The sequence below is a fragment of the Arvicanthis niloticus genome, chromosome 13, assembly GCF_011762505.2.
Source record: "Arvicanthis niloticus isolate mArvNil1 chromosome 13, mArvNil1.pat.X, whole genome shotgun sequence".
Lineage (NCBI taxonomy): Eukaryota > Metazoa > Chordata > Mammalia > Rodentia > Muridae > Arvicanthis > Arvicanthis niloticus.
Genome location: NC_047670.1, coordinates 14490320 through 14503105, shown reverse-complemented (window position 1 = coordinate 14503105; position 12786 = coordinate 14490320). Strand labels below are relative to the sequence as shown.

At 43.0% G+C, this 12786-nt stretch overlaps 1 long non-coding RNA gene across 1 annotated transcript; it reads left to right on the top strand.

The window, feature by feature from the left end:
• Positions 1-313: 313 nt before the first annotated feature.
• On the top strand, positions 314-10474 carry LOC117719209 (uncharacterized). The gene is made up of 3 exons (XR_004608140.2): positions 314-417; positions 4858-4968; positions 7154-10474. It is a non-coding gene; the product is annotated as an uncharacterized LOC117719209 (long non-coding RNA).
• The last annotated feature ends 2312 nt before the right edge of the window (positions 10475-12786 follow it).

The window sequence follows — 12786 nt, the reverse complement described above, 5'->3', positions numbered from 1 at the left end:
GACGCCGGGAGGGCAGCTCGCGGTCGAGGGCGGAGGCCAGGGACAGGCGAGCGATCTCGGCAGCGCCACCGCGGCCGCGAGCGCGCGTGGGAGCGTGGGCTGCAGCGCCGCAGCTCTAGGAAGGGGAGAGCGGGCCTCGGCTCGCGCCTGCGCCCGGAGTCGCCCATGAGGGCGTCGGCTCCGCGCCGGCGGTCACGTCTCACCGGGCCGCCCGCACCCCCATCCCGCCCGCCTCCCGCAGCGAGCCCCACTCTGCGCTTCCCGCCCGCCGATGTCCTCCCTGGGCTCCCGCCCCTCCCCTCCCCCCTCTCCCCGCCCTCCGCGACCCCACGCGGGAGTGCGGCCGTCAAGGCGCTGCGTCCGGAGCTAGCTGGTGGAAGAGCTGCGGACTCACACGAGGGTGGATGCGGCCGAGAGGTTTGGGGTCATGGGAGAACGGTGTTGGGGGCTTGTGAGACTTTCCTAGGAGAGGCCCTGTAACCTTCTCTGTTCCTGCCCACTCTCCTGCACCCCCACTCTGTCTTCTGCACCCCGCCCCACACCTCTACCCAGCCCTCTGCCTCGCCTTCCTCCCCGCTCCCCCCCCCCCCATTTCCCTCTTCTTGATGCTGTTTCTCCTCCAACCTCTCCACTTCATCTTTCTGGTCCCCACCCGCGCTAACCTTCACTGCTTGATTGCTTTCAGCCCTCTCTCTGCATCCCAAAGTTCTCCACTTGCATTTGTTTAAGTGATCATCTTCGAACCTAATTATTTCTTAGTTCATGTGAAATAAGATCTCTCAAGCCTAAGGCTAATTTCATCCTATAGCCTGTTCAGTACAGAACAGCTTCGGGTATACTAGAGGTGCTACATAAGTACCGAGTGGACACTCAAAAGAATCTCCACACCAAGTCTTCTACTTGGGTCCCTTCGCCAGGTTTGTTGGTTTTAACAGAAGGCCATCCACTCGTCTGGAAGGTCAAAGATAGTGTGTGGGCCTGCCTGGTACCAGCGGCACTCAGGGGCACGCAGGAACAAGTGTCATAGCAGGGTGAGCAGGCTATAGACTGGTCACAAGCCAGGCTGGTGGAGAATTCAGCAAAAATCCAGACCAGCATGCTGATGGTCCAAAGCCTGATCTGTGCATCTGCAGTTCCAAAACTCCAGAGCTGTGAAGTGGCTCTGCTGCTAATCTCATCGAGCCATTTGGTAGCCCACTGCTGTGCTCAGCCTGCACTCAAAGAGGACCAGTGGATCGAACCAGCCACAGTCTGAGGTCCATTGGCCACTTCTGCTACTCATATCAGGGACCATATCCGAGCCCGAACCACAGACGGGTCATGTTTCTCTTTCTGCTCTTGGGAGGTAGTTACAGAGATAGGTAATTAAGTTGCACCTGCTATTCTCTGTCCTTGCATAGACAATGCTAATTAGCTGAGAGTTTCTAAGAAGGTTGCAAGCACCAGAACTTGGTAGGATTTGGAGTCAAAATACACAGTCCTTCCTTTCAGCTAAGAGGGTTTAAGCAAGTTACTAGCTTTCCTCATGTACCAATTGGATAAGCTAAAATCTTCTATTTGGAGGTCTTTTCTCAGAGCAGAAAAGCTTGCTAGCTAGATTTTACTAGCTTGATTGTGTTGTTTCCCCTTTTTTTCTTTTTAATTCTTTAAAATGTCTACACATTCAGAAAGAAATTTAAGAAATAATTTAAGTAAAACACTAAGAGATGTCTGGAAAAATGGGGAAACGAAAGTAGATATCAATTAATAACATAAAAAAAAGAGCCTTCTTAATGACATAAATCAGAGCTGTTTAGACCCAGGCCCCTAATTCAAGTTTATGCAGGAACGCTGCACTCAAGTTTGCAGGAGGCAAGAACCCTGCTCATTTGGTCAGTTCTAATCACACTGTCTTGTATCTCTAGACTGCCCCAGAGTCTCCTTTCAGTGACCGGAAGAAAAGTAGATAAGAAAGCCCAGAGAAGAGAGAAATGGGTCATAATTCAGAGCTCCACCGTTCCTTTAGCTTCATAGGTGTAGACACCATATCAAAAGTTTTAAAATAGTTAACTAACTCTGTATTATGCAGCACCTGCTCTGACGTGAGCGAGTGCTCACACTGTGTCGGGGTGTGGGACACACACTATATGGGATAGACTTTGATATTGAGTTTAAGAACTGATGACAATGAATAGTGTGCAAAGTGTTTTCACACAGCAATACATGAGTGTCGTGAGAACCTAGCATCAGGACCAAGGAAAAGTTCTTCACAGGAGTGACCCTTAAGTGAGCTTTAAAGGAAGAAATGAAAGGGGCAATTGAAGGCAGAGGAGGACCCACAGTGTGCAGAAAGGCCCAAGGCTAGAACCAGCTTCCTTAGGAGAAGTGCTAGCAATCCCCTATAGCATAAACAATGAGCAAGCATAGTGGGAAGTGGGTGAACAGAAGCTGGGAGAAACTGGCTGGGTCCGATGGACGCATTGGAACGTTATCTGGAGGCTGAGGAGAACCCTTGGAAGATTTTACATGGGAAACACATGACCTGCTTTGCTTTTTCGAAAGAACATTTTTGACAACAATATTGAGGGCATGTAGGAAGGCTGGCTGGATTATAGGGAAAACCAGTTAGAAGATTATTGCAATGGTGCCTGAGAGAAGCGATGAGAGTCTGAAGGTTGGGTGGAGATAGTGGTTATGGAAATGAAATTCAGAGATTACAAGGGGAGCGGGAGGGCCTGACACCAGAGATAAGAAAGAGACCTGCTGACTGATGAAACAAGAGCTGGGTAAGAATGAGTGGAGCAAGATTCCCAGGCTTAGGTATCTGGACACTCAGAGGTGCCACTTACTGAGAGAGGAGCTGGTACTGGAACCAAAGAACAGCACGCTCTCTTGCTCAGTTTGGAGCATACACTTCAGTGTGTCTGTAAGACATGCAAGTAGAGGCCAGAAGAATGGACAGCTACGGAATCAACAGGATCTGAGCTCAGGAACATTGAAACCATCAGTGTAGTCAAGAACGTTAAATAGCCAGGCATAGTGGTGTGTACCTCCAATCCCATTAATTGAGAGACGGGCAGGCAGGTTTCTGTGGGTTTAAGAACAGCCTAGTCTACAGAGTGGGTTTCCGGAAAGTCAAGGCTATGAAGAGAGACCTTGTCTTAAAAAACCAAAGGGGAAAAAAAGAATATTAATGAACAGGTTTAAAAGGGCCGGGAAGATGGTTCAGTTGGAAAACTGGGTACTTTTCAAGCATGGATTCCCTGTTCCAGGCATGGTCATGTGCATCGGCAAGCCCAGATAAATGGGCTCTTGGAACTTGCTGGTCACCCAGGCTAGCTACATCACATGAACTCCAGGGTCAGTGAGACACCTTGTCTCAAAATCGGAGAGCAGTTGAGGAAGACATCTGACTTTCTGACTTTAATCTCTCTCTCTCTCTCTCTCTCTCTCTCTCTCTCTCTCTCTCTCTCTCTCTCTCACACACACACACACACACACACACACACACACACACACACACACCATACACACCATACACACCAAAGAGCAAATCTAATAGACTATCAAAGGCAAAAGGACCTTTGAAAAAGATTAAGAAACAATGGCCATGACGATAGAAAGAAAATATATGAATAAGCATCATATAGGAGATACAGCTTATACGCTAACCAATGGCTTGCCCTGCCCCAATGTTGGACATAGGATTTATGATCTCCAGCTGCTAAGTGCATGCTCTATAATTGGACCTTCACCCTCCCCCACCCACATACACATTATTCATGGAGTCCCCCGTGTTCTTAAAATCTATTTACCCTAGAAGGTCAATGATTTCAAGTGGAAAACTGTAGTTCTAAAACATTAAGTAATTCGACCAGGGTCCAAGAGTCAGGCGAAACCTCCCAGTGACTATGGTATGTGTACAAGTGCTTGATCACTGTGAGCCTCAGTTTCATGTTCTGCAAAATGGGATTTGATAGAATCCTGCTTTTGAGGATTGTTGTATGGATTACATGAGACTGAATGACTGGTAGTTATCCTTAGTAATAAACATACCTACCAATAACTACAATTTTTAAATGTCTGTTCTTATTTAATACATGTATAACTGTGTGTATGAATGTATGACATACATGTACAGCCTGAGGAGGCCAGAAGAGGGTGTCAAAGTTACAGGTGGTTGTGAGCCACCTGACATGGAGCTAGTTACAGAACTCCGGTCCTCTGCAGAGCAGTGAATGGTCTTAGCGACTGAGCCATTTCTCTAACTTCCGTTTGACACAGACTCTTTAAAAGATGGTACTAGCAAGATTGGCCCTAGGGTTTTGAGCAGGAGTAAGCAGATCTCTGAGTGCAAGGCCAAATTGCTAGTTCCAAGATAGCCAGGGCCACACAGAGAAACCCTATGAAAACAGGCTACAAAGTGAAGGAATGACTACACAAGCATCGCCCAGCATCTTACCTATTATCTGCTGCACGTGCAGCTGTAATCTATATATTTTGAAAAAAGAAAATTGAACAGAAAGTTACTGTTAATGTCCTTAAGATACACATTAAGTTTTTTTGTTGTTTTTTGGGTTTTTTGTTGTTGTTTTTGTTTTCTAAGAAAACAGATTATCAAATACACTGCAGGGGAGTGGGCTAGGCAGGGGAGGGGGCTAGGCAGAGGAGGGGGCTAGGCAGAGGAGGGGGCTAGGCAGGGGAGGGGGGTAGGCAGGGAGGGGGCTAGGCAGGGGAGGGGGCTAGGCAGTAAGTAGAGCACTGCGTGCTATGTCGAGCTTTTGACTCACTCAGTCTATGTATTTGCTACTTCGTGTTCTCTGACCTATATCCCCCTACATTCCTGGTAAAGATTTCTCAATCTTTCATAACCCTCAGATTTCTACTCAAAAGTCACCGAGAGAGGTGGGTTTGGGCAAAGGCAAAAACTGACAAGAGTCTAAGAACCGCAAGAAAACATTATAATAAAAGGAACCTCCCAGACTGAAGGTAAGAGAAAGACCTTGGAGAACGGATTAGAACCCCACACAGACACACACAATATTTATATTACCAAAATCAAAAGACCTAAGGAGACATAGAAAGAAATAAATGGTTGGTAGTGTTCAGTGATATGCTATTAATCCTCTAATATGATTAGGGATTTCAAAGTATGGGGACTTTTGATCATGGCATTTCTTTAAAGTTTTTCTTCATACTTGTTTCAAGGAATGCAAAACCATATTCTACCCCAGGGCTTCAGGCCATTTACTTATACAGTGAAGAATCTAGGCAGTTTGGGGAAGGGTTTTGTTTTTGGGTTTTTGTTTTTTGGGTTTTTTTTGTTTTGTTTTGTTTTTTTTTTGTTTTTTTTTTTTTTTTTTTTGAGATAAGTTCTTATTGCATAGCTTATGGCCCCATTGTGAATTCATGTGTACAACCCAGGCTGACATCAAACTCAGAATCCTCCTGTTTCAGCATCCTGAGTGCTGGGGTAAAGGACACACCTCACCACATTGTTTCTGTGCAGCATTCTAGAGTAGCAGACTTCATTTAGCAAGAGACTTCCAAGATGTGGCCTGTTTCGGTGGTTCTAGAAGCCATCTGGATTAATCATTTTTATAGTGATAGCTACCCATAAAAAAGGGGCAAATCTGAAATGTCATTAGAATTTATTTCATTGACTCTAAAATAAATAAATAAAGACAGAAACAAACAAACAAACAAACAAAACAAAAGCATTTTCCTGGTTTCAAGGTTAGCTTCTCTGGTGCTTGCATATGCCAGGATGCAGTAGGTCTTTTCAAATGGAGAGTTATGGTCAGAGCAGTGTGGTAATTCTGGGTTATACTTTCTAATCATGTGTTTTTATTATTAGACTTTGCAGAGACTTTAGTTGTTAATGTATATGGTATGGTTCATGTGTTTTGATGACCGATTCTGTTTTTACAAAGTACTTAAAAAATTTTCTAGTCTATGGATAATGCTTCATTGCTATCACCATTTACCAAAAAATGGCTCCCCTGGAGCTCTTAAAACTCTGTCACCATGCTTTTAATCCTCCTCTCAGCCTGTGAGTGCTCCTTCACCCTGTCCTTCTGCCCTCACCAACACAGGAAACTCATACACACTTCTTTGGAAGCCTACAAATACCTGCATCATAATGTATCCATGGGTTTCTTTTTCCTTATTTGTCTCTCCGATACGTTGGGACAGTGCCTTATGCACGATGATGCTAAAATATTTATTATTGAGTAACAAGTATTGAACAAAAACATAGTTTCAATGAGAGGAACATATCCTGGTTACAGACAGACCCTAGGGTTCCTGATAGGACCATAGGGTGTAGATAGACAAAGAGTACACCCCCTCCTGTTAACACACCCACTAGGCAAACACCTATGCCATATTGTTTCATCCAGGCAACCTTAATCATTACCACGAGCTCCTGCGAGTGGAACCATATCTGAATAATTCCATCCGATTGTTTCCATAAGGCTCAAGAGAGAAAACATGACCAGGGAAAAGGAATCCTTAATTATGTCTTAAAGATATGATCAAAAGCAACGTTTAAGAAAAGTGCTTCCAGGGAAGAGCTGAGGACGGGACTCAGGTTGTAATAATCCATTTCCCAAACCCTACAGCATGTGATCAAAGCTGACACACATTATCTCAGGCTTGGTACCAGAGTGACTCTTTTTCTTACATCTTTGGAAGTTATTATTTGGATGATTAAGAGGATGAGGATGTGCCATCGGAAGGCTGGCCTGATGTGGGCGCTCGGAGCCCTGCTTTGGGAGCTATTACAGTGTTCGAGTTCCTCTTTTTCTTCTCTTCTCTCTTTTGTTGCATAATGAAGCTGTGGCTTTGCCCGTTGACACACTGTCGTGTGCTTTAGACCCTTCTGAACACAAGTTAGAGCTTGTCAGGTGAGGACAATGGAGTGTCCTTATTAGAGGTGGAGGAGGCTGCCATCAGCTTGGTTATTAGGCAAATCAGAATGATACAAGTCCTCTTGATAACCTGACTGTCCAATATTTGATCATGCAGTCAGTTGAGGCCAAGGATTTAAGAGCTTCACACCCAGTAAGACTTTCAGCTCAAGCCGGTTAATTAATTCTTCTTCCAACCACACCACCAAAGGGCAAAAATAAAAGCATGAGCTTCTAATTCCTTCTCTCTCTCCTCCCATTAGGTGTGCGAATGTTGACTTATTGCTTATTGTTGGCAGATCTCCCAGGAAGACTGAAAACTTGCTAAACTCACTGGCATATTTGAATTAAAAAAAAAAAAAAGCTGACAATGTCCAAGGTTAGACTCCAAAAGAGAAGAGGCAGCGCCATTTGCTGCGGGCTGCTTGGTGGCGTCACGAGTCGATTGCCCAAAGACTCTGCACATTTTATGACATTCAACTCAAATGTCTCATTTGCTTTTAGAAGATGGATTCTCTCCTACTTTTCCCGAGTTGTCTTAGTGAAATTAGAGACAGGGATGGACCTATCCCTGAAGGTGCTATGAGGTGGCATTTGAGCAAATGGTGCTGTACTTTCTAACATCCAGAGATCTGGTACTAGAGCTTCACAAAATAGACAATTCCTTCTGGTACTAATACTGTGCAAGAGACCGGATGAAGACATTTCCTGGGCCCTCCCAAGTGAAAGCTATTCTATTTTTTCTTGAAACACAATAAAGATTCCAACACAGAAACCATGCTGCCAGGCTCCCAGTTCCACCCCTTCCTTACCTTCCTTGGTAAGTTTTGTTTCTGTATGCATTGCTTCTGAAGACCTGAAATGGAGGTGAGATTGGAACGCAGAAAACAAAACAAACAATAAAAACAAAAACCCCGGGCTGGAGAGGTGGCTCGGTGGTTAAGAGCACTGACTGCTCTTCCAGAGGTCCTGAGTTCAATTCCCAGAAACCACATGGTGACTCACAAACATCTGTTATAAGATCCAATGCCCTCTTCTGGTGTGTCTGACAGTATACTCACATACATACAATAAATAAATCTTAAAAACAAACAAACAAACAAACAAACAAAAAAAACCAAAACTCTCCTTAGAAATCAAGCATTGCTGTGTATGTGTGTACATGTTGCTATGTCACCCAGATTGATTTGAAACGGAGATTACGGGCAGGTCACCACACCTGGCTGCTGAGGCATTCTCCAACTACCTATCCACTATTGCAAATGTGTTTTAGAAAAAAAACTTTAAAATTTTTTCTCTACTTCCAAAAGTAAGTCTTGTATGGGAATACATTATTTATTCCTTGGTCGCCATAACTGTGAGATCCTCGAAAAGAAAGGTAATTGAGAATTATTATGTTATTCCACAAAACCAAATTTCAACAGTTGTCCAATAGTGGTTCCCAAAGGACTGAAAATTGAACATTTAACCTGATACTTTCCAGCTCTGCCACTTAGTTTATTTCTAATATAAAAGAATAAAAATTTTCACAGGTTGTGGTGGTGGCACACACCTTTAATCCCAGGACTCAGGAGGCAGGGGCAGGTGAATCTCTGAGTTTGAGGCTAGCCTGATCTACAGAGTGAGTTCCAGGACAGCCAAGGGCACATTAGAAACCCTGTCTCAAAAACAAAACAAAAAAACCCAAAAAAGACAAACAAAAAGAATAAAAATTTTCAAGCCTTAAGTTGGCTATGTAGCCATAGAAGTTGTTTAGCTGTTTAGTCCTGTGCCTTGTGTGTGTACAGGGACGTGACTGCTTCAGTTCTAGTTATTTTTGTAAGCATTTCCTGGGCACCTGTGTGCCAGTCACTATGCTAAGGTCTTGTATATAACTTGCATTCGTGTAGTTCTAGGATAGTGAGTTAGCAGAGAGGATTCAGTTATTAGTTTACAAGAAGGCTTCAGAGAACCAGGAAAGCAAAACAGAGCATGGACTAGAAACGATAAGTGGCTAGGCACAATATTTTATATACATTTGTTGACTTTATTCTTTTTTTTTTTTTTCTGTTTCACTGTTGTCTGAGTTGTTGGACTGGCTTTATTGAGAAAAAAATTTATAACATAACCTGTAATCTTACTTAAATAGAATAAAACTGGAATTAAAGAACGGGGGTTGGGGGAAAACATAACTGTAAAAACAAATCAGCAGCTCTGCGAGAGTACTTGCTTTGTTAATATTTAAATTCAAGTATGTTTTTAAGAAGAGATTGGAAAGAAGAAAATACTTTAAGGCAAAGTCAGAGAGAAAGGCAAAGCATCAGGAGAGAATAAAGACACTTGGAAAACATCATAAATACAAGTTACTGACGTACAGTAAAGACATGTCAGAGACTCGAGAATGTGAACGCAGTTTGGTTGGTGGATATCAAGAGAGTGAATCAGGGCTTTTGAGAAGGGATAGGAAAGATGAAAAGACAACCAAGTTAATTTGGAGATGAGCCAGGCTCGCTTACAATAAGCCAAGAACTGACTGAAAGCACGTGAAATTCAAGAAGGTGGCCAAGGAAGCCCTGCCTCCCAGGGAGCAAAGATAAAACAAGGTGTAGCTCAAGGGGTAATATAACCAATACGTTTTTCTTTGTGAAAAGAGGAGCGGCTGGGAGCCTATTAACCAAAGATTCACGCTGCGTTTCTCATCTGTGCAGCCAAAGTGCACAATTCACCAGGAATACCACATCGAAAAAGAAAATGTTGCTACTTCAATATATACTACATCACCCATTTTAAAAACTAAATATAATGATGGGATTCTGTCAAAACATATTGTTAAAAATCACATGCAGAGAATGAATATTATATTTGAATTTAAAATATGACTTTTAAAATTTTACCAAATGTCCAAAGTTCTATTTTCTTTTTAAAGTGTTTTTAATTGAAATAAAATTAAACCAGTTCCCCACTCCTCCCTCCACACTTTCCAGTTCCCTCTCTCCCAAGTGCTTCACTCTCAGATTGAGAGTCACTTTTCCTTTGATTATATTTGTTACACTTACGTATGTGTGTGTTTGCACAAATTGGTGACCTTATATATGTTACAGAACCTAAAAATACAGTGACTTGTTCACATCAGAATTGATGTCCTTGTTGTTCTGTGGCAAACAGAGCTGCTGATTCACCCAGAAAGTCACAGTGAAAGTTAATTCTCCCACTGTAGTGTAATTGGAACAGAACTGATTGGTTTAAAGCAAACAAACAAGCAAACAAAAAAACCAACCAACTAAAACCTTCTTATAATCACAGAATGTAATGGAGGAAGCCTTTTAAATGGCTTTGCCCACTTTGTGCTGCTTTGATTCAATTCTCTCCCAAACTGCTCCTTCCAGAGCAAAGAACCAGACAGATTATTTTTTGTTAAATCAGGCTAAATCAGATAAACTGTGCCCAGGTAAACTTAATCTTATAGCTGAGATTGCATGATTTACTAAAATGTTTTTAAATAATTATATTTTGGTAGAATTTAAAATTTTATATGCATTGTATACTCTTAATAAAAGGGGAATTTAAAAACTTTTTCTGAAAATTTAAAAATATATAATAAAAATAAACCAACATTTCTTAACATTTTTGGAGGTTGGCTTTTAAAATTACTTTTATTATAATCTATTTACTTATTTTGTGTGTGTGTTTCTGTGTGTGTGCAGGTATATACATGTGTCATGGCACAAGTGTGTAGGTCAGAGGACACCCTCAGGAGTTGTCCACACACAGATTCCAGAATCGAACTCAGATCATTGGGCTGAGCAAGTGCCTTTACCTGTGGAGCTGAAAGGCTCTTAACCTTTTGAATCACAGCTGACCCTAAAAATCTGATGAAAGTTGTAGTTCCCTCTCTCCAGAAAAAAACAAAAATCAAAAGAAACCAAACCTCATACATGTTTATATGGATGTGATATTTTGCTTAAAGCTTCACAGTTTATGGGCTCTCTGGTCGCCCCATGGATCCAGCAAGGTCCATGTTCTCTGGTCCATGAACATCTGTAAATAAAGCCACATTTGTTTTGGCAAGAAGACTTACCAGTAGGATATTTGCCTGCTGAAGTTTCCATCCTCAGAGCATATATCTGAGAAGAATAATTGTTTTAATCTCTCTCTCAAAACAAAAACAAAAACAAAAACAAAAACAAAACAACCAAAACTTTGGCTCATTCATCTCTCCTGTTTAGCCTTAAAATGAAGACCAATTTCCTTTGGGTCAAACCCCAAATTCTTAGTGTCTTGACTTCCTAAATGCTTGACAACTATAGACACTTTAATGAAATCCAAATGGGTGAAATTCAACACTTCATCCTGATGTTCCTTACAGATGTTCTTAATAAGGATGTTGGAGAAGCCTTAGAAGGCGAGCTTCACACATCAGCCAAGGAAGAGAATTCACTGGAAATGAAGATAGGGAGTAAGTCTGGAGTGCTCCTGTACCAGTCAGTATTGAGCATGCTCAGTCAGGTTTGTGTGGAAGCATGGGAAATGCAGACAAGAGCTCTGCAGATGGCTTTCGGGGTAGTGGTGGGATCAGGCGTCCTGAAGTTACACATTTAAATTCTCCTTGGAATGTTTTCCCATAAGGACTTCATTACTGGCGAGCAAGATGGCTCTGCAGGTAAAGGAGCTTGCCACCAAGCCTGATGGCCTGAGTTCAGTTCCTGAGACCCTCATGATAGATGGAGAGACATGATTCCTGCAGGTTGTCTACACACTGGTATACACACACAGATAATAAGGGTTTTTTTTTTTTTTTTTTTTTTTTTTTTTTTTTTTTTTTTAAGATTTTTATTTCACCGGGTGGTGGCGGTGCAGGTCTTTAATCCCAGCACTTGGCAGGCTGAGGCAGGTGGATCTCTATGTGTTTAAGGCCAGCTTGGTCTACAGAACGAGTTCTAGGGCAGCCCAGACTACATAGAGAAACCCTTTTTTTTACTAGACACAAATGAAGACAATCAGTAGAGACTTAGTGAATGCTGGAGTTTGGTACGGAGGTAATGTCACAACACCGTCAGAGTGGGTTAGCTCGCCACAAGCATTTTCTTTCTCTTCCTGACTAGCCACCAGCAGCCTGTCTGCAAAGCTCTGACTGGAACAGTCCCAGTGGGAAATGATTACCCTGAACATTCTTTGAGCCTATCTGGAGGGGAAAATTTGCACACTTGGATAAACAAAAGCTTGTAGTAGCTTTTTAACCAATGAATCTTCAACTTTAAAAAAATGAAAAGAATCAGTCAACTTATCTGACAAGATGTTCTGTTGAGATGTGTCTCCTTATAGTGCCAAGAGTACTGTTGGCTTCCTCAGGATGTGTGAACGTGGGGCACATTAGCCTGAAAAAGAAGACCAGAAGGAGTCAGTCTGCATTAAATTAATCGGAGTTCTGAATTCTGATCTAGAACCTATCATTCTGATTACCTACAGAGGCTTAGGCAAGTCACTCCACCCCACTGCTCCTCCCCGTCCCTCAGCCCCACTACTCCTCCCCGTCCCTCAGCCCCACTGCTCCTCCCCTGTCCCTCAGCCCCACTGCTCCTCCCCTGTGTCTCAGCCCCACTGCTCCTCCCCTGTCCCTCAGCCCCACTGCTCCTCCCCTGTGTCTCAGCCCCACTGCTCCTCCCCTGTCCCTCAGCCCCACTGCTCCTCCCCTGTGTCTCAGCCCCACTGCTCCTCCCCTGTCCCTCAGCCCCACTGCTCCTTCCCTGTTCCTCAGCCCCACTGCTCCTCTCCTGGTCACTTTTTCCTTCACCCAGGAAATGAGGATAATGCTGACTATTAATAAGAAGATTGTGTAAATTTAATGTCATGTTCAAAATACTCAAGTTACTTATAGCTATTTAATTAGGTTTTTAGCAAACTAGTGTGTGCTGTTACA